General features: G+C 44.2%; 1 long non-coding RNA gene across 1 annotated transcript; it reads left to right on the forward strand.

Moving 5' to 3' along the window:
- The first annotated feature begins 1126 nt into the window (after nucleotides 1-1126).
- Nucleotides 1127-21756, forward strand: LOC109879121 (uncharacterized). The gene is made up of 3 exons (XR_004210908.1): nucleotides 1127-1436; nucleotides 2298-2349; nucleotides 21473-21756. It is a non-coding gene; the product is annotated as an uncharacterized LOC109879121 (long non-coding RNA).
- The last annotated feature ends 793 nt before the right edge of the window (nucleotides 21757-22549 follow it).

Below are 22549 nucleotides of genomic sequence, written 5' to 3' on the forward strand. Positions count from 1 at the left end.
GATTTTCTTTGGAAGTGGTGTTCACTACTACACAGGTGCTCTACCTGTTTTCTGCTGTAGCAGCAAGGTGTAACACAGTAGTTCCCCCAATCCATCTACTCTGACCTGCACAACACTACCCTGGTCACCGTGGTGTAAATACTGGATCAACAGAGCTCCACAGGACCATGCAACACCACTCAACACAATTCACATGACGAAGCCAACTAGAAACCATGGGGCAGTGTCCTATCCCACAGCAGCACCCTGGGGTGAGGAGGAACTAACTCATTACAACCTCATGACTAGATAGGATATAATGGCACACACACAAACAGGCAAGAGTTAGCACACTTATTCTAACCACAGTGTGGGCGTCTACACACAGTAACACACTGACTAACACAAAAACAAACTGACATCCACTCTTGTCATGTCAGAATCATTTGATTCCAAGGTTGGTGATTGTCAAATATGTGTATGTTCACATTCAACCCCTTAAATAATGATTCTATATTTATAGTGAAATACAAAATATTGAATACATATATGAATGTAATGTGTATTGTCAATGTCATTTATCTTTCTGTTAATGTCATACTTTTTACATTATTTTCACACCTACAGTATTCAGTCTAATCCACATCCATCAATGGATAAACATGCATTATTGTGTTTATCTACAATGAACTATAATAAACACTCACAATATGAGTAAAAAAAACTATAAACACCTCTATAAAGTTAACATGATGTTCATATTCTATGTTATTCTCCATTCTATTCTACGGAATGTGCACCCCCCAAAAAAACATATTGACATGAAATTGGGAGAATGAGGTCATGTATTTGTCTAGTGAAAACAGACCATTATTTTTGTCCTTTGGACAGAGAGAGCAGGGCCTTCTACTGTCAGTCTGTGGTCATTCCCCTGCCCAATATAAACACAGAAATGGGAGACCAGATTGAGTTTTTTTACGACACGCTGCATGCACCCTGACGCCCCTGACTGACTGACCAGTGTGAGTGACCACAGTTTATCTGCCTGGCTGTGAGAGCGGAGGAGGGGAGTCCTCCTCACTGACTGCACCAGCCAGAGTGACCATATCAGGGTGGGTGAAACACATTCTGCCCAGCCAATCTGAACAAGCTGTGTAGACAGAGAGACATACAGACCACCTCTCGTCCTCTCCACTATGTCTCTCGCTGTGTCCTGTCCTACAATTGGATTATTGCACTCCCTGTCCCTTCCAATTCTAGACAGCTCTCATAGATTTAATATGCCAGTGGAATTTGGTATATGAGTTAATTTAGATGTAAACCTCATGACATGTGGCTTGTGACATCCTGTCTGTCTGTAGAAACAGAGTCATTAACTCTGTGTGTGCTCATTAATGCCTTTCTGTTTAAGCAGAGCTGAGGAAAGCTGAGCTGGACGAAAATAAAAGACAAAGCAGGTATTATTGCTTTTAATTTTTCATATGATAGTAGGTGTATCAGTACAGTAGAGACATACTGAGGCACATGACTGCTCTTCAGAGCCCCACCCTGCAATGGCGGAATCTGAACACGAAATGCCATTAGCATAAATTCTGAGGATTTACTTTACAGCTTAATCAATCCAAATCTGCTTCATTTTAATCTTCATAATCCTATGTTTATATTCTATTAACTGATAAATCAAGTACTGTCAAATCCACAGCGGAAACTTGGTGACAACAATCTTGTTCTGCACAGACAGACAGGAAAGTAGATCAGAGTACTCTTCAGATGGAACCTAGATCTGAAGTAGCTACTGAGGAAAGCCAAGCCAATCAAAGAATGTCACGGGAGGTGTACTGTTCATACAAATACTGGGATGTTTTGTTTCCACAGTCTAACATGTAATCACACTCATCAGCAGCACTCTGACATGGATACTGTAATTCTGCTGGAGAGCGGAAAGTCTGCCTTTCCATGACTTAGAGAATGTGTTTATTAGAGTTTTCTTGGTAAAACAAATAGAAAACAATTTGTGCTGTGTTATTGTGACTTTGCTATTTACGTATTTTTTTTAACACAGGAATGATACTAAAATGGCCTGTATTTCCTGAACTTAACATGTCTTGAGTGGTAAACTAACAATATTACTGATGGATGATTAGCAATTTCATACTTATACATTTACAATAACATTTACATTTACAATAAAATATACATATTTTACACTTATATTTAGCTGAAAATATAAAGAATATATAAATAAAGGTACTTAATGAAGGTTAACTGATGATGATACATAAGTTGAATGTAACTGTTACATTCAACTGTCTTTGCAGAACACCCTTTCAATGGAAAGTACACAATGAATATGAATCTATCAATTTCAATGTAAGTACATTTTAAAATACTTTTGAATTGAATAATTTATAACTTTAAAAGTATATTTGTTATTATTGATATTATTGATATTATTATTACAACTATTTCCTATTATCACCAATTCTAGCAGCATTTTTGCTATTACTATAATTAGCGTTAACATGACTTCCAGTGGCATGCACATGGAGCCTGGCCAGGCAGGTGCATGCTGCTAGCCCACAGTGTGGTATCAGGTATCCCCTTGGCCTTTCCCATTTGTCATGCTGAATGAGTGGTCTGCCTGACTGCACTTTCTCATTCCATTTCCTCCCAGGCTGTACTGAGGCCCTACCACCCACTGTAACGCTGTCATTTCTTCAACCCCTTTCCATTCACATCAAGTGTGAGCAATAATGCTCTCTCACATTCCTGTTCTCAATGGCTTACACGCTATGCCCTCTCTGCTCTGAACAGACCTACCTCACCCTTACAGGGTACAGACAAATTACTCGACATGAAAATTGAAACTGTGTCACAACAATTTAAAACAGACATAAAAGTCATACAAGTAAGGATATCAAACATTTTAACTGACAGATTTTTATGAAAAAGCCAATGATATTATCAATGAACATAAATGAACATAAAATATAATTTATAATATTATTATTATAATACTATATTAAATATTTCACATGACAAATCCTAGCTAAATAGCATCTATATTCCATCTGACAACAAGGCCCAGTGGCTGATGGCCTGATGTTCAGCTTAATCATTAGCACTTAATATGAACAACCAGCATGCTCTCCTCTCTCCTCAGCCCAGACACCTCTCCTCTGTGTGCTTATAAAAGTGTAAGTTAGTCAGTCAGTGCTGCTCTTACTTACATCCATAATGCCACTCAGCGCAGCCTCGCTACAGAGCTCTGATCTTTAGCCCATGCAGAACATCCTACCAGCTACGTTACGTTCCATCAGAGTAAGCCCCTACACAGAGCCACACACAGCCCACCGGCAGGCACCCTCTCTGTAACTGGAACAAGTAACTGGAACGGAAAACATTATCTGAAAGCAAAGCAGCAAAAAAAGAAAGATCACAGCAGAGGGAAAGTAAGGTAATCACAGAACACCACGAGCTCAACCAATAAAAATACTGTTTTCTCCTTTTTTACTGCTAAAGAAAACCAGGAAATCTCCACTTATTTCAACAAACATTTGCTTCAACTCAGGAACTAAACCGGACTCCGTTTTTTAAATAAAGCGTGTGGTGTATAAGTGAGTGGATGCAGCATGTGTTGTCTTGTTCATCCTCTTGTAGGGGGATTGGTAAGAGACTGCAGCTCCATCTGCTGGCAATCCAAGGGTCAGCAAAGAGGGGAAGGAAGAGAGAGAGAGAGTCAAACAGAGAAAGAGGAAAAGAGAGAGCAGCGAGAGGTAAACAAAGGGTTGGAGAGAATGAATCAGTTACTATACCACAGTCCCAAACACGTATAGCATCCCATCACAAATGCTAAACATCCCTCTTCCCAGGTGCTTCTGGAAAAAAAACCTGACCTTATACGACACATTTTCACATTTCAAGCCTTCACAGCACAGCTCCACAGAGTTCCATAGAGTTCCACAGCTCCACACACCCAGCTGGCAACAAGTATGCCTGGGACATAAACAATCTTTTCTGTCTTGCCCTCATTTCCCTTCGGAGGATCCAGTTGGACGTCTAATAATGAGTTAATCAGGCTGATTGCACATTCATCACTGTGATCTGTTTCTTTTTACAACTGAAGAGGGGAAGCGTGTTTTACTTGGGAAATGAAATATTTAGCGACCTGTTCCTGTGCCCTTAGACTGGACAGAGAGAGAGAGAGAAAGCCTACAGCTGAGTAAACAGCAGCAGGGCCGGCCCGTGGTTGAGTGGACAGGTACCCAAGCCTCCTCCCTAGCCCCCCCCCCCAGCTCTCAGCCTCCTCCGAGCCTCCCCCTAGCCTCCTCCAAACCTCCCCCAGGCTCCTCAGCCCAAAAACCATTAGGTGTGTTACCTTGCGAGAGGGTCAGAGTGGAGGATGACAAATTAATGTGTGTAATTCAGCTGTTCCCCTTTTACTGTTCTACATCAATTAGCAGAAGAGGCAATTAAGATTAAGTGCCGTGTCGTACGCATAACTGCATTAAATATGCTGTTAATATGTCCATTGTTGTAATTTCCGAGACAGGTGAACATAAATTGTGAACAAGGTAAATTACTCAAATGGCTTCTCTCCTGGTCATTCATACTATAGTTTCAGTAGCATCACAGCTCTAATGTGTGAGGAGTTCACTGAAAGTGCTAGCAGCCTACACGTGTTGATTTTCGAGCTAATTAGTTATGGAAAAAATATGGCACATAAACCTGGGTGCTCTGTGAGGAGGCATAATCAGACTGGGTTCCAGCTGTGCCTGTAACTCCTGAGATTGACCCACTAGGCTTTAAAGCAGCAGCATCCAATATATAGTATACACTGATTTACTACTGAATCCACAACTGTAAAGCCACACCACTGCCTCATGCTACCCATAGTTATAGGTTGGTTAAAACTCCAGTAGGCAACCAGAGTCTCTCAGTGTACTACAGACATTTAGAGAGAATGATTAGGAGATTCCTCTGTAGGCAGCTCTCCTCTGTAGACCCTCAACCCACAGTTATTAGACCTTGAGGATAATTAGCTAAAGGATAGTTCTCCATGCTTTACTGTGGCTCCGAACAGACAACATCAAAGGCGGGTATGAAGACCACTAACTAGACCAGCGGGCTGGAGAGAAATGTTGGGAAAATTAAACAAATCAATGTTGAGAGGAACTGGGGGAATTATGTAAATATCTATATTTATCATGAGGGAGTTGTCTAAGTAGTCTGCTTTCATTTTCTCTGAGTAATACCCAAAAAGGAGCAAGATTAGATCACCTTTGAGATTAAATTTTTTTTAAGCACAGATCAAACGATACAAGGATTACCAACTCAATACAAATGGGGCTTTTTATGACGTTGTAATTGGGAAAACATGTAAGAGATATTGAAATGCGTTAAGTCAGACTACTGCTGCTGATGTACGACTTTTACTCTCACAAACATGACGACTGTGAAAAGGTAGCTAGCTATCATAGCTAACTGAAACAGACAAAAATTGTAAAACAAATGACACCATACTAAAGAGCCTGAAGCACTGGCACCTAAAACGTGTTCAGTGTCAAAACACATGAATGCATGCCTCAGAAATCTCCTGTGTATGTGTAATGAGAAAGCACAAAATTTTCTCAGCCATATGTTCGTAGTCTCACCTTTGCTAAATATACTTAAAGCATTTATGCCCATTAATAAGGTGTGAGAGACTTCTGAGGGCAGATTGCATACAGTAGAATGTCAAGGTGGTAAATACCTCAGTAGTCAAGTATTTGTTTTCCTCATGTACTACAGCACCTATTTAAATGCATCTTTCTTTCCCCTGATTATATTGATGTCATTGTTCTTTTGTTTAGTGAAAAAGAAAAACACCCGTCCCTCAAATTGAAGACTCAGGAGTTCAAACACCTTGGAAGTAAAAATCGAGTATGATTGACATTTCCTCATCTTCCTTAGCTTCTGCTTGCTATTAGAAGACTCAGGATAGATAGATCAAGATAGATTGGTTGTGCCTAATCACAGTCTATTGAAGTTTCCCTCCCAGACGCTTTTAAAATGACCAGCAGTCAGCACTAATGCGCCCATATTGTTTCTATAAGTGTGAATTGATTTATATTGCTGCAAAGCATCCCAAGACATTGAGAGAGAACCATTGGAACCCAATACCAATTATACATGTTTGTTTCTGGGGAAATGGCCACTCAGGACATTGGATCAATTGGGGGACATCAAAGGTCAGAGCAATACATTTCTGCTGAAAAGTTAGCAATAGCTAATAGCGTACCATCAAGCAGTTTCTCTGCTGAAATGTTATCATGCCATCAAGCAGCTTCCCTGCTGAAAAGTTAGCGATAGCGTGCCATCAAGCAGCTTCCCTGCTGAAAAGTTAGCGATAGCGTGCCATCAAGCAGTTCTTCTGCTGAAGAGTTAGCGATAAAATGTCATCAAGCAGCTCTGCACTGAAAGGAATCTGTTTGATCTGTTCACAACTCTTCAGTAGAGGAGAAGCAGAGACGCGTGCAGGGATCTGCCTCACAGAACCGACGAGGGATGTTTCCTTGGGTACATGATGCGTACCTGCTCTCTGCCATGTCTCCATATCTGCACATAGGGTCACAAATCCATGCACACTATGGGTGAGGTGAAGGTGTAGGGCAGTGAAAATACTGGCACTACCATGGCCACTACCACCCACACTGTACTGTAAACAGACACATATAATATCAGAGGTATGCAGCATTAAAACAAACCTCTGCTGCGTGCCATGTCCAGGGCTGAAGGCTCTGAAGGCAGGATGAATGGAAGGCTTTGAGATGAAGCTGCTCTGGTCTCTGCATGCCTACAGTACGTGTCCATAAAGGCCCCGAGTCCCCGGCTGTTACCAGGAGCCATCGATTTTCATATGCAGATCTAATTAGGGACCATATTAATTACCTGGCCCTCAATATCCCAACTGGAAACTAACACCAGGCCTGCAGAGAGGATTTCCTTCTGCAAGCTTGCTTTATAGATTGTTGCTTTTATTTATTTTTTCCTTTTACTGCTTGAGTCTCTAAGGAGCATTTGAATCCATATTAATTTCCTCTCTGGCAGTTATGCAGCTGGGTATGAACTTAACTATTTCACTTTTAATCTGTCAGTAATTTAGTAATGTGTAAACTAATTATGCACCGATATTAATGTAATTGGTTCTGGGAGCTGTAAAAAAAATCAATGTGTTTGCAGAAGAATGCATTAAATTGAATTGAGTTATTATAATCATGTGTCAAGTGCTGATTATGTTATGAAACTAAAAAGTAGATGTCAGCCACAGGTCAATAACAGCAGGCCTCCTGGCTCCATAAAATCTATGCTGCTCCATTCGATAATGTGGAAGGAGGGAGAGAAGCACATACCCTCCACTCATCCTCCAGGGTATTTGTTAGGGTGGCAGCTTTAATACATTTCCCCAGCAGATCAGTCATAACCTTGTGTCTGGAGCGTGGGCAGTATTGATATGGTTTCCCATAAAAAGCTGTGATCTGCCTCTCAGGGTTAGCCAGACTCATGACATCAGGGAAATTAGCCCTCAAACACTGACAGACGGACAGATTCAGGCCGGTTTACAGGTCAGACAGGCTCCCATAGACAGATCACAGCCTCCCTTGCCTGACTATATTGTTTCTCACCACCTGTCTGTATACCAAATCTCTATTATGGGAAAAACATCATCTTTGTCAGAGACAATGATCAAAACCAGGGCGCTCTTGAAAAATAGATTTTAATCTCAATGAGCCCTTCCTGGTTAAATAGAAGTTAAATAAATAAAATAAATACAATTTCTAAAAACAGTGAACTGTAGAGAGATCAGAGAGGATGCATATTGTGATTGACTGCTGTACTCTATGAGATATTCAGTGTGTTTCTGTTTGAACCACCACCACCATGAAACAACAGTAAATCAAAATGTTTAAGGCACTATCCCTGGTGGGGACTATCCCTGGTGGGGACTATCCCTGGTGGGGACTATCCCTGGTGGGATATGTGTGTGAGAGAGAGAGAGAGCGAGAGAGAGAGAGAGCGAGAGAGAGAGAGAGAGAGAGAGAGAGAGAGAGAGAGAGAGAGAGAGAGAGAGAACACAGTTATATAATAGGAAGAACAAATGAACTCTGTTATTCTGAATTTGAATGAATGATTAAGGCCTTAGGACACAGAGGGAGGGTTGGTATAGTCTCTTCACACACACCTTGAAGCACTTTCTCCACTGTTACCGGGACCATGCTACAGGGCTGAGGGGCGTTCACTAATACTCTATACGTGGACTAGGGAAGAGGCACTCAGACCACACAGGCATATTAACACAACCGCTGATTCCACCAGGGGTCTTGGAAAGCATAGTAGACTATGACACGTTGGACCTAAGAAAAATATATCCTGGTACATGAACTGTATACAAACTACTGTTCAAAACCCTTACTAGCATTCTACAGACACACACAATAGATTGTTGTTTATCCCAGTCCTCACTTCAAACCTCAAAACCTAAAAAATAAATATTTCCAGAGCTCTTTGTATGATAATTGGGAAAAAAGTTGTTTTAAGAATTTTTAAAAAAGCTTAGAGTTTATACAATTGAAAATGACCTCCCCTTAACCCTTCCCCATTATTTTGTTGTTTGACGGAGGCATAGCATAGGCCTGTGTTAGCTAGCCGCCTAGTGCTAACAATCTCTGGTATCCATTATAGCTGTCAAGGTTTATGATTGATAGCCTTTGTTTACAGTGTTTTAAAAGAGAGACAGTTTTCAAAACATCCTTTTCCTGCTTACATAAATAAGTAGGCTTAAATTGAACCCTAATCCAGAGTAAAGCATTATGTAGTCGCCTCAAAAGGTTCAATAATCAAACAACAATAACAGTTTCCATCTTTACCATGAAATTATGTCAGTTTTAAATATCCACTCATACATCTTAACTTGACAGGTTTCAGCCAGCTGTGACGATTGCGGACGTAAATACTGTACTTATCCTAACTGTACGTACTCATCAAGGGAGTGGTTTGGATTGCCTTATAGGACATTGATTAAAATGGCACATCTCGAAAACAAAAAAGTATGCACTTTTAATTACTAAGCATTACTACATACATAAACTCCAGAAAACATTTTCATTTTAGATTGAAGTTTGATTTGAAATGGGGAAAATGGCATTTAGCCTGAAAACGAAACATTACATGGGAATGTCTCTTGATTTTGATTATGATTGAAATACAAGCGTTCATGAGAAATTGTAACTTTGCGGTAACAGCATTTCTAAAAAATAAAACAAACTCAAATTACCTGGTTTTTAAACACTTTTTATTTTCTAAGAACAAAGGCAGACATTTGGAAACTGTAGTCTGCCTCTCTGTCTGATCATTTTCAGACACGTCTAGCTAGCCTGTGACATGAGAGTCAATGAGAGTTGATTGAAGCTTGTATTCCACAGAGGAGGCATTAAGATGAGACTACATTCTATACTGTGAACGAGGAGTGTATCTTCTTGTCGTACCTCCTACCATAGATTTCTACAAAGGCTGCCACAGCAAACCTCTCTCATCCTCTCAAAGGGCTTCTTTGTTCTTTTGCTTATGAGTCTGTCTGCCAAACACACCACTTATGGGACTTTACATTAATTATAGATGCATTTTCCTCCTTGTTCAACCGTCGTTTACTCAAAGAAGACAGGACAAGAAGAGAGAACGGTCCTTTCTCTGCATCTTTTTACAAATCCATACCCGATATCATTATTTAGGGTAACATGACATGTAGCTAATGCACACTGGACCCATCTGCTTTGATGAATGGCTATAATGAACTTGTCTTCTTCTCAGGGAAAAGAACAATGGCTATTTTCTGATCTGAGCAGCTTAGTATTGGCAACTTCAAAATCCACCCGGTGTGGATAAGACAGGGGATGTCTGACAGTGGTTACCACAATGATCACCTGTGTCCTGCTGAGGGTCTGATCTGTGGGTTAGCCAGCCCAGTACTACTGAGAAACGACATGCTCTCCCTGCCTCCCAAATCACTCTAAACCTCTCTCCTGTTTAACAAATTGCCTCTACTACAGATTCCTTGTCTGGGGAGGCTTGATCAGGCTTTGAAGTCTACAGGTCAGCACAGGGCTAGTTATTTGAAGTCACTGCTGACTGAGGTTTGACTGGGCATAGGCACAGGGCTGGCACACCAAACAAGATGAGGCACACACATAGTCCATGATTAGCTTGTTATATAGGTTCCTCAGATATTCAAAAAGGTCCTCCTAACTTCAACTGAGAACGTATTTTAAAATGAGTCAAAATGAAATATTTGGTAGATGATACACGTAAAATTGTTTACTACATGTATGAATATCACATTACATAAAAATAAGCATTTGGATCAACTACAAATGATAAGACTTTTGTTTTGTCTCGAAAGCTCAGAGTAGCTCATGTTTTCATATCTTACAATGACACATCTGCTGTGGCCACCCGTCAAGGCTAACTTGGACCTGCAGGCTGGTTGGTTGTGTTGGCCACTTAACTTACTCTCTCCCCGGTTGCCGGGCATGATTGGCTCATGGCAGAATAGGTCATGCAGCAATGATTCTAGAGAGCTAAGGTCACAGTCAGATGATGAGGCTAATTAATATGGGTTTGCACGCTCGTAAATTATCTCCTTTAATAACTATGCCACACCGAACCCTCTCTCAACCTCTCACCACCCACCCTATCCCACTCTCATCCCGTCACCCTCTCTACCCCTGCCGCAACACTCCCAAACCACCATGCGGGGCACATAAACTTCATATTTGAGAAGAGCTGTTTGGAAACACCTCATCCTGTCTGTCTCTGACAGCTGTTTATGACACAGTGAAATGGAGAGGAGACAGCAGACGGCTGCACCTTCCCTTCACACCAGCCTGACCCCCCCCCCCCCCTCTCTCCTCTACAACCTGTTCATCCTCCTCACACCACATCCATTCCAGCTAGCAGGAAGTCATTGAAAAGTGGAGGGAAAAATAATAATTAAGTGACTCATTAATTCCACATAATCACTCTTTCTGACACATGTTTCCGACACTTCCTCTGAGCTAAGCTCAACCCTGTTACCAAGCAGAGGCCAGAGAGAGACACACTGGAACAGCTAGTGTTTAACAGCCTAAAATGGGGGGGGGGGTGTTACACTGGAGAAGAGACAGACAGAGGAACAGTGACAGAGACAGACCCAGAGACAGATTATGAGCCTGAGAGAGTGAGACACCAACACAGAGTGGTTATATAGGAGATGAGACTGCAGAAACAGACAGACAGACAGACAGACAGACAGACAGACAGACAGACAGACAGACAGACAGACAGACAGACAGACAGACAGACAGACAGACAGACAGACAGACAGACAGACAGACAGACAGACGGACAGACGGACAGACGGACGGACAGACGGACAGACAGACGGACAGACAGACAGACAGACAGACAGACAGACAGACAGACAGACAGACAGACTGTGATCTGGGGCCTTGGAGACCTATGGTAGCATGTGAAAGCCTCATAGGGGGGTGCGTTACACTTGGGAAGATATTGCAGAGACAGAGGTAGATAGAGAGGAGACAGACAGAGAGAGAGAGTGACAGAGACAGTGACACAGAGACAGACAGAGGGGCTGTGAGAGGCCTCCTCGAGACCCCAGGGCGTTAACAACAGAGCTAGATTTACCCCCCATGCTCCCCACACTGTGCACTAGAGGAGCCAGTGCCATTGATCGTGGCTGCAGAGCTATGGAAGCCTCCATTAGGGCTGGGGCAATAGAACTGTACTGCTATTGATTCATGGGGCTGGCCCTGTTAATATTATTTATGGTGGAGGGCTACACAGCTCTCCGGCAGAGTAACCCCCCATAATAAGTGGTAATTGATGGCGGGGGAGGCATAGCCCCCCCACACACACTGACCCCGGCCCTGTGAAAGTCAGATGGATTGCCTCTAACACAGTTATGATTGATATGATCAGATTACATAACCTGCTACACAGGGCATGTGGGTCTCCTCAAGTGGGGCGCATTGATTTTTGATTAGCACTCAACACATCACAGAAAAGGCCGGGGAAAATACTTCCCGCAGGCCAGGCTCGCTCTTCATGGTTTCCAAGGGGATTTCTGTTTCTGTGAAAAAGCAGTACTCCATAAAAGATAAATGGCAGGCTACACAGTTAATATCATTGGGGATCTTACATCACATGACAGCACAGAATATCTTTTATCCATTTTGCATGGGCAGTATAAACCCCTAAATGTGTCTGTGTTAACCAACACTCTAATCTTGATGCAAGATCATTCGAGCTGAGGTCGTTTGACACCTGAAATTCAATGACATACAACTCCTAGTCTTGAGTTACCCCTTTATCAGTTGTATTTCCTCCCCATCATCCCCATCTTTCTCTGTCTGTTCCACCCCAGCGACCCCTCGTCCCCTGCATGTCACGGTTCATGAATCCACTGCCTCCCTCTCTCTTTCTCTCTCTCTCTCTCTCTCTCTCTCTCTCTCCCGTGTTTGTGTGGGCGTGGTTCCCAATCTCGGCCTGATTGTCTGTGCCAGCTGGAATCACTTATCTTCCCTTTATATGTTCTGTAACCAGTGTTTCTTGTTGTCAGATCGCTGTTACTTCTCTGAGTTTGTGTCGTGTGTCCGTACTCATCTCTCACCGCCCTTGTGTGGATTATCTGCTGTGCTCCCTCCTACACATCCGGACACACTCCCCTGGATTTCTCAGCACGCTATCATCGGAAGATGCGCCCTAGTCCCTGGGTCGGATTCCATCTGAGTACAGTCAGTCTGTCCTGTTGCTGCTGTAAACTGTATTCATTAAACCATCGTTGCTTGCATCTTGCATCCGCCTCTGTATTGTCACAGAACGATCTGACCAGACCATGGATGCAGCAAGTTCAACGAGTCTGACCGAATTCATTTCCCGCAGTATCACGAGAATGGATCAACAAGAGGAGAACATCTCCAGCACAGGTCAGGCAGTACAAGCCCTTGTGACGCAGGTATCCCAGCTGACCCAACAATTACAACATCTGAGGGGTCTCGCTGCGCCACCTACACCGGCAGTTCAACCCGCCCCGCCAGAGCCGGATTCCCAGCTAGAGCCACGGCTACCGACACCAGAGGGTTATTCAGGTGATCCTGACTATTGCAGAGCTTTTCTTACGAGATGTTCCATGCAATTCTCGTTGCAGCCACGGACCTTCAACCGTGAACAGTCTAAGGTAGCATTCGTACTCACACTGCTATCAGGCAAAGCGGCTCTTTGGGGAACGGCGGTGTGGGCGAACCAGGACCCATGCTGCACCTCTTTCCAGACACTCTCCGAGGAGATGAGAAGGGTCTTCGATCGGGCCGTGGCGGGTAGGGAGGCGGCCAGACTACTCGCTGACCTTCGCCAAGGAGACCGTTCAGTATCGGAATACTCCATCCAATTCCGCACTCTGGCCGCAGAGTGTCAGTGGAACGAGGAGGCGCAGTGGGACATGTTCCTGCATGGACTGGAGGACCGGATCCAGAAGGAGATTTATGTTCTGGACCTTCCCAGGAATTTAAATGGACTAGTGGAACTAGCCTTGAGGGTCGACGCTCGTCTGAGTCGTATTGGCCACCGAGCATGCCCTAACAGACCGTATAACGACACGGAGGGCTGGCATGCCAGCGGCGGGAACACGGCCAGTTCAGCCTCCGCTCACGAACCCATGCAGCTGGGGAGAGCTCGCCTCTCCCGGGAAGAGAGGGAGAGGCGGAGATCCCAAGGACTCTGTCTCTACTGTGGTAGAGCGGGCCACTTTATCCACTCCTGCCCGGTAAAAGATCAGGCCCGGTAGTAAGCATGAGGCTACTATCGGGTGGTGTCGCCACAGAGAAGACCTCATCATCTACTCTCCTCCCGGTAAGACTAAGATGGGCCACCCACACGCACGACACCCAAGCCTTACTGGATTCAGGAGCAGAGGGTAATTTCATGGACTTCAAGCTCGCTCACAAACTCCAGATTCCTATCACCTCACTCTCGCACAAGATATCCATCAACGCTCTCAATGGTCAAGAACTCCCTAACATTTCTCACACCACTGAACCTATCACACTCATCACTTCTGGCAATCACACTGAGACACTATCATTTCTACTCATGGACTCACCCCTTGCACCATTAGTTCTCGGCCACCCTTGGCTCACCCAACACAACCCCAGAGTTGACTGGGGTCATAACTCTATATCCATGTGGAGTAACAAGTGCCTTGAGTCCTGTTTGGTGTCTGCTTGTTCGTCTGTGTCTGATTCTGTGTTTCTAGAGGAGGCAGTGGATTTGTCTAACGTGCCCGTTGAATACCTCGACCTGAAGGAGGTGTTCAGTAAGTCCCGTGCTGCTTCTCTTCCTCCGCATCGTCCCTATGACTGTGCAATAGAATTATTGCCAGGTGAGTCTCCGCCTAAAGGCAAGTTATATTCACTCTCTGTTCCTGAGAGGGAGGCTATGGAGAGATACATCTCTGATTCTCTGGCATCTGGATTCATTCGTCCTTCCTCTTCTCCAGCGGGGGCCGGGTTCTTCTTTGTGGGGAAGAAGGACGGTTCTCTGCGTCCTTGCATTGATTACCGTGGGTTGAATAACATCACAGTGAAGAATACCTATCCCTTACCGTTGATGTCCTCAGCCTTTGAAAGGTTACAGGGAGCATCCGTGTTCACTAAGTTGGATTTACGGAATGCATATCATTTGGTTCGCATAAGGGGGGGGGACGAATGGAAGACCGCGTTTAACACCCCCAGAGGGCACTTCGAATATTTGGTCATGCCTTTTGGGCTATCCAACTCCCCAGCGGTTTTCCAGGCACTCGTCAATGACGTGCTGAGAGATATGATTGATCAGTTCATATATGTTTACCTGGATGACATACTGATTTTTTCTTCTTCTCTCCAGGAACACGTTCAGCACGTCAGACGAGTGCTTCAGAGGTTGTTGGAGAATGGACTTTTTGTCAAGGCGGAGAAATGCATTTTTCATGCACAATCCGTTCCATTCCTAGGTTACATCGTCTCGACTGAAGGTATTCGCATGGATCCTGACAAGGTTAAGGCTGTGGTGGATTGGCCAAGCCCAGATTCCCGTAAGGCCCTACAGAGGTTTCTGGGATTCGCCAATTTCTACCGGCGTTTCGTTCGCAACTTTAGCCAGATAGTCGCTCCTCTTACCGCCTTAACCTCCCCCAGAGTGACGTTCAGGTGGTCCGATACAGCCGAGGCTGCATTCACCAAACTCAAGAGCCGCTTTGTTTCGGCTCCCATCCTCATAGCTCCCGATCCCTCGCGTCAGTTCGTGGTGGAGGTGGACGCTTCAGAGGTGGGGGTAGGTGCGGTACTTTCCCAACGTTCCTCTTCTGACGACAAGATGCACCCTTGCGCGTTCCTTTCCCATCGGTTATCACCTGCGGAACGCAACTACGACATTGGCAACAGAGAGTTGTTGGCAGTGAAGTTAGCACTGGCGGAGTTGCGCCATTGGTTAGAGGGTTCGGGGGTACCTTTTATAGTTTGGACCGATCACAAGAATTTAGAATATATCAGAACCGCCAAGCGACTCAACTCCAGGCAGGCGCGGTGGGCACTCTTTTTCGGACGTTTTGACTTCTCTCTCTCGTATCGCCCGGGTTCCAAGAATGTCAAACCCGATTCCCTTTCTCGCATTTTTGACCATTCCGAACGCCCATCCACTCCCGAGTGCATCCTACCCGGGACCCTAGTGGTCTCCACACTCACATGGGAGGTTGAATCGAGGGTCAAAACGGCCTTAGAAGGGGTTACGCCTCCGCCCGGTTGCCCGCCTAATCGGTTGTTTGTGCCGGAGGGGTGTCGGTCCGATGTTATTCGGTGGGGACATTGCTCCAACGTAGCGTGTCATCCAGGAGTCAGCCGCACTAGCTTTTTGGTTAAGCAACGCTTTTGGTGGCCACTGATGGCTCGTGACATTCACAGTTTTGTCTTGGCTTGCTCGGTTTGTGCCACTGGGAAGACTTCTAATCGACCCCCAGATGGGTTACTCCAACCGCTGTCGGTCCCTTCGAGACCCTGGTCCCACATCGCGCTAGATTTTGTTACCGCCCTCCCGCCCTCCCAGGGCAAGACGGTTGTTTTGACCGTGGTGGACCGGTTCTCGAAGGCGGCTCATTTTATTCCCTTGCCTAAATTACCATCTGCCAAGGAGACAGCGGTAACTGTCGTGGATCACGTCTTTCGCTTACATGGCCTGCCGATGGACGTAGTTTCTGACAGGGGGCCCCAATTTGTGTCCAAGTTTTGGCAAGAGTTTTGTAGGTTACTGGGAGCGAGTGTCAGCCTGTCTTCAGGGTTTCATCCCCAGAGCAACGGTCAAACGGAGAGGGCCAACCAAGATTTGGAGAGAGTGTTGCGATGTTTGGTTTCTAAGAATCCCTCTTCCTGGAGTCAACAACTCTCTATGGTTGAGTACGCTCACAATTCGTTGCCAGTGGCAGCCACGGGTCTCTCTCCGTTTGAGTGTAGTTTAGGTTACCAGCCACCTATCTTTCCCAGTACGGAGTCCGAGGTCACTGTTCCCTCCGCTCACGCTTTCATCCAGAGGTGCCGTCACGCATGGAGCAGAGCCCGTGAGACTCTTCTCCGGGTGGGGGAGCGCACCAAGGCTAAGGCCGATCGCCACCGGTCGAAGCCTCCGGTATACGTCGTTGGCCAAAGAGTGTGGCTTTCTACTAAGAACATTCCACTCCGATCCGTTTCGAACAAGCTTGCCCCCAAATTTATCGGCCCGTTCAAAGTCATCAGGATCATTAGTCCGGTGGCGGTCCGGCTCAAGCTTCCTCCGGCGTATAGGAGAATTCATCCTACCTTTCATGTGTCTAAAATAAAACCTGTGTTTCAGGCACGCATTAACCCGCCGGTCCCGGTTCCCCCGCCGCCACGACTTGTTGATGGGGAACCCACCTTTTCTGTCAATCGTATTTTGGACTCTAGAAGGAGGGGACGCGGATTCCAGTACCTGGTGGACTGGGAGGGTTACGGCCCGGAGGAGAGAAGTTGGGTACCTGCTAGGGACATTCTGGATCACTCCCTTATCGATGATTTCAATCGACAGGTAAATTCGCCTGGGAACGCCAAGAGGCGTTCCTAGGGGGGGGGGTATTGTCACGGTTCATGAATCCACTGCCTCCCTCTCTCTTTCTCTCTCTCTCTCTCTCTCTCTCTCTCTCTCTCTCCCGTGTTTGTGTGGGCGTGGTTCCCAATCTCGGCCTGATTGTCTGTGCCAGCTGGAATCACTTATCTTCCCTTTATATGTTCTGTAACCAGTGTTTCTTGTTGTCAGATCGCTGTTACTTCTCTGAGTTTGTGTCGTGTGTCCGTACTCATCTCTCACCGCCCTTGTGTGGATTATCTGCTGTGCTCCCTCCTACACATCCGGACACACTCCCCTGGATTTCTCAGCACGCTATCATCGGAAGATGCGCCCTAGTCCCTGGGTCGGATTCCATCTGAGTACAGTCAGTCTGTCCTGTTGCTGCTGTAAACTGTATTCATTAAACCATCGTTGCTTGCATCTTGCATCCGCCTCTGTATTGTCACACTGCATTGACCAGCAGCTGTAAGTTTGTGAACAGCAGACCACCATGACAACGGCAATTAGTGTGTCATTTCCTCCTTCTTTTATCTTTTGGGAAAAGTGACCCTGGTTTTGACCTTCCAATCAAAACAGCCTTTGTTTGAGCAAAGAAACTAATTCAGCATAGAATAACAGTTATCAGACCAAACGCCCAAGGCCCTACTCATCAAATCTGATTATGAAGAATTATGATCCCATTTCAAAAAAAAGATCTTCCTAGTCAATCTATACAAACACAAAACAATGGCCTACATTAATCAAAAATAAGGGAGGATGTCCTCATCTAATCACAATGGACAGCCCATGAAGTGGAGCAGCATATTGGAGCACTCCATCTTAACAATATAGGCCCTTAGCCACATGACAGGAAGACTCTCCTGGAGTACCTGTGCAGTAAATGGGGTTCCACAATGGCTCAACTGTTGCATGGATAACTTTTCAGCCCCCCTCCTGAAGATCTGCTCAATTACTCTAGACAGATGGGCAACGTCCAGCAGAACTCAATGGTTTTCTGTGAGTCAGATGTCGTTTTCATTCAGGCTGCGCACTGGGATGAAATCAAAATGTGTATGAAAAACATATTAGAGTTTCCCTAGAGGTCTGCCATGGTTCTGTGCCTGATGTGCGTGTGTGTGTGTGTGTGTGTGTGTGTGTGTGTGTGTGTGTGTTGCAGGACTAGCAGTGATTAATGCCTCTTCATGACTTTTCTGACACCTCTGGCTGTAATGGCTCCCTATTTTAGAACACGCCTAATTATCATTTCATTTCATTTAAGAATTCTGCCATTGTGGTGAGACAACTTTTCTTTGTTGGAGTAATATTTAGTCTGCACACCACGGCAACTGCCTGCCTCGCAGGTCAGACGGAAAAATGTCAGGGATGCAGGGAGAACTAACAAGGTAGTTATACGCCTTAAGAGATTTTTAATTTAGCCGGTTCATGATGGTAATTGAATGCAAATAGCAGGAAGGTATCAGTACTGCTGCTATGTTGCTGTGTGAAGTGACCCTTGGCTGACCAACTGGAGAGGAACAAGGCAGGAGTTATGTGGCCTGGGCCAGGGCACTATACACCTGAACCAAAGAGACCACTTATTCATAACCATAATATTTTTACATTCCACTGAGGCAACGTCAAATCAAAACCAAATAAAGCCAAAGAAAATGGAGCCGTTGAGGGAAATTGGGTGACTTTTTGGAAATTAGTTTAAACTGAGAGGATATAACAAGCTATACAGGGGTGGAAAACAATGCTAACAGAATGTACATCATATAATGGAAGAATACAAAATTAAAGGACAGGACATATAGTGTAATATGTGTATAATAATATAATAATAATAATAATAATAAAGATAATAATGTGTATATATATACAGTGCATTCGGAAAGTATTCAGACCCCTTGATTTTTTCCACATTTTGATACATTACAGCTTTATTCTAAAATGGACTAAATTGATTTTGTTCTTCATCAATCTACACACAATACCCCATAATGACAAAACAAAAACAGGTTTTTAGAAATTTTGGCAAATTGTTTAAATAAATAAAAACTGAGGTATCACATTTACATAAGTATTCAGACTCTTTACTCAGTACTTTGTTGAAGCACCTCTGGCAGTGATTACAGCATGGAGTCTTTTTAGCTATGACTATACAATCTTGGCATACCTGTACTTGGGGAGTTTCTCCCATTCCTTTCTGCAGATCCTCTCAAGCGCTGTCAGGTTGGATGGGGAGCGTCGCTGCACAGCTATTTTCAGGTCTCTCCACAGATGTTTGATTGGGTTCAAATCAGGGCTCTGGCTGGGCCACTCAAGGACATTCAGATACTTGTCCCGAAGCCACTCCTGTGTTGTCTTGGCTGTGTGCTTAGGGTCATTGTCCTGTTGGAATGTGAACCTTCACCCCAGTCTGAGGTCTTGAGGCTCTGGAGCAGGTTTTCATCAAGGATCTCTCTGTACTTTCATCTTTACCTAGATCCTGACTAGTCTCCAGGTCCCTGAAAAACATCCCCACAGCATGATCCTGCCACCACCATGATTCACCGTAGGGATGGTGCCAGGTTTCATCCAGACGTGATGCTTGGCATTCAGGCCAAAGAGTTAAATCTTGGTTTCATCAGACAAGAGAATCTTGTTTCTCATGGTTTGAGAGTCCGTTAGCTGCCTTTTGACAAATCTGTGCCTCGACACAATCCTGTCTCAGAGACCTACGGATAATTCCTTCAACCTCATGGCTTGGTTTTTGCTCTGACATGCACTGTCAACTGTGGGACCTTCTATAGACAGGTGTGTGCATTTCCAAAACATGTCCATTCAATTCAATTTACCACAGGTGGAAACATTTCAAGGATGATCAATGGAAACAGGATGCACCTGAGCTCAATTTCGGGTCTCATAGCAAAGGGTCTGAATACTTATGTAAATAAGGTATTTCTGTTTTTTATTTGTAATACATTTGCAAACATTTCTAAAAACCTGTTTTCACTTTGTCATTATGGGGTATTGTGTGTACATTGAGGGGAAAAAAATGTTTAATCAATTTTAGAATAAGGCTGTAACGTAACAAAATGTGAAAAAGGTCAAGGGGTCTGAATACTTTCCAAATGCATATAATCTACAGCTAAAACCAACAATGTGATGTCAATACAAGTTTAGATTTAGGTTAAAGAAAGTGTGCTTAATCAATTGACCTGATTTTTCTAACCATTCATTTGGACAAAATCAAGACACCAATGTTCCTGTAATGCTTTTTGTTTAAAAATAAATTCAATTACAGCTCAATTTGTGCATATTCTGAATTTGCAATTCATAGAGATTAATCACAGTAAATCATACGATTAACTCAATGGACAAAATATATTGTTTGACAGCTCTAATATAATAAAATATGGTGCAGATTGGAGTTCTGAAGTTACATAAGCTAAATTCCTATTGCCATTTATGGTTTTATTGCATGTGTGGGCAACCTTCCAGATACAGTAGGATTGATTACTCTAATGGTTTTCAACCCACCCATCCCTGTTCTCGCACTCTTCCTCTCTCTCTACCTTTGACCCCACAGCCATGCTCTTTATCCCATCCTCTCCCTCATCAGCACAAGGTTGTACAGAATATGAACATTATGAGGTTTGGGTTCAGATCATAAAGGTTCAACAAATCAACCACTATGGATTTTGTGTTAGTGGAATCCATAGCTGTTGGACAAGGGTCATGATTTCAGACTTTCAAATACACTCCTGCCTCTAATTCATATTACCAAGTTAAACCTCAGACTGTCTGTACTACGGATATTACAGTGATGAGGGAATGGGACAAAGTATGAAGGAAGGAAGAACACACAGCACTTAACAGTATACGTTCTAGAAACATTTATCTCACTGTAATCAAACTTCTATACAGAAAGAAAAGGAATATGATAAAGTCATGTTTATTTGATTAAAGAGTCATAATTAGAGCTAATTGATCATTAAACTAACTGTGAATGTGTGAGCAGCACCGAGCTACGCCCAGCAGGCCTAAGAGGCATCACTCACACACAGATGCACACACCTCCATACTCCACACACACCTCCACAGCAGCCAAGCGGGCATGCAGAGGTGAAACACATGCCTGTTCAGTGAAGGACAGCCTGGCATGATTAATGACCTCCAATTAAGGCCTGGGTGGCAGGTGTCATGGATTTATACCGCTTGCCGGTCAGTCCATCCACCCCCCAAAGATAATCTGTCTCAAGCATGCCTGGACAGCGCTAAACTACCTCTACATCAACAACAACACAAACTTACTCAGCTTTCCTCCTCCCAGTCCCTCTGCAGGGACAAGACTCTATGCTGTCCAGACTGGAGCGGACTGCGGCTTTAAGTGGCTCACTCTCAACACCCTGAAAGAGCGAGCCAGAGAGGTAAACTATGCCCACAGGTAATGAGACTTAATAGTGTTTGTGTATGTGACCCCTGCTAGCCTAATCTTCTGAGCCACCCTACTGCTATGCAATGGAGGACCTGAACAATAAAGGTTCAATTTAAATTAAATTAAAATAAAACCACAGTGCCTCATCTACATCTACCTACTGTACCAACATATCAGGACACAGGCTTTCAGCTACTGTATTTGTTAAAGGGATACTTTACTTCCCCAATTAACACATGGATTCCATTTTTATGTCTCTGCTGTACAGTATAAAGGAACCGAGAGGTAGTTTCGCGAGCCAATGCTGACTAGTGTTAGCGCAATGACTGGAAGTCTATGGTAACTGCTAGTATGCTAGCCGTGGTAACTACTAGCATGCTAGCTGTGTTAATGACAAATTACTAAATCTACTCTCCGCACCATAGAGTTGCGGCATTCTTGCTTTAAAATTGCACCATTTTCTCTACGCCCAATTGCAAAATGTGTAGAATTGCAGGAAATTTACTCTAAAAGCCTTTCTCTCCCCTGTCAAGAGGAGGGCCGCTAAAATGTTTTGCTTGCAAGGTCAAGGTATGGATGTGTGTACGCAGACCCGCAAGTTCAGATGTTTTTGAGGCCCCCACCCCCATCAAAGTTGCCCATCCCTGATTTAGAACAATTAGGCCAAAGGCACACATCTGTAAAGGAAAAGTAGATATTCCAACCAACCATATATCCTTGTTTATTAACCAGTTCTTTCCCTTATGATTTATTCACATTTTCTTCCCCTAGGCCTAGACATTTGGGCAATATGCAGATCATTGGAATCGGCGTTGGTTTGAGGAATCCAAGCGTGTTCATGGAGTTCTGCCTCTGCTCTCCAAACCGCTCCGTTATTAGGGCTTGGAAAGCTTTCAATGGGAGGGGGAAGGGAAAAATCTGACAACAATTAAACACAAACCGCGTTTGTACTTGGTAAGGAGTAGCTGTTGT

The sequence above is a fragment of the Oncorhynchus kisutch genome, linkage group LG8 (assembly GCF_002021735.2).
Source record: "Oncorhynchus kisutch isolate 150728-3 linkage group LG8, Okis_V2, whole genome shotgun sequence".
Classification (NCBI taxonomy): Eukaryota; Metazoa; Chordata; class Actinopteri; order Salmoniformes; family Salmonidae; genus Oncorhynchus; species Oncorhynchus kisutch.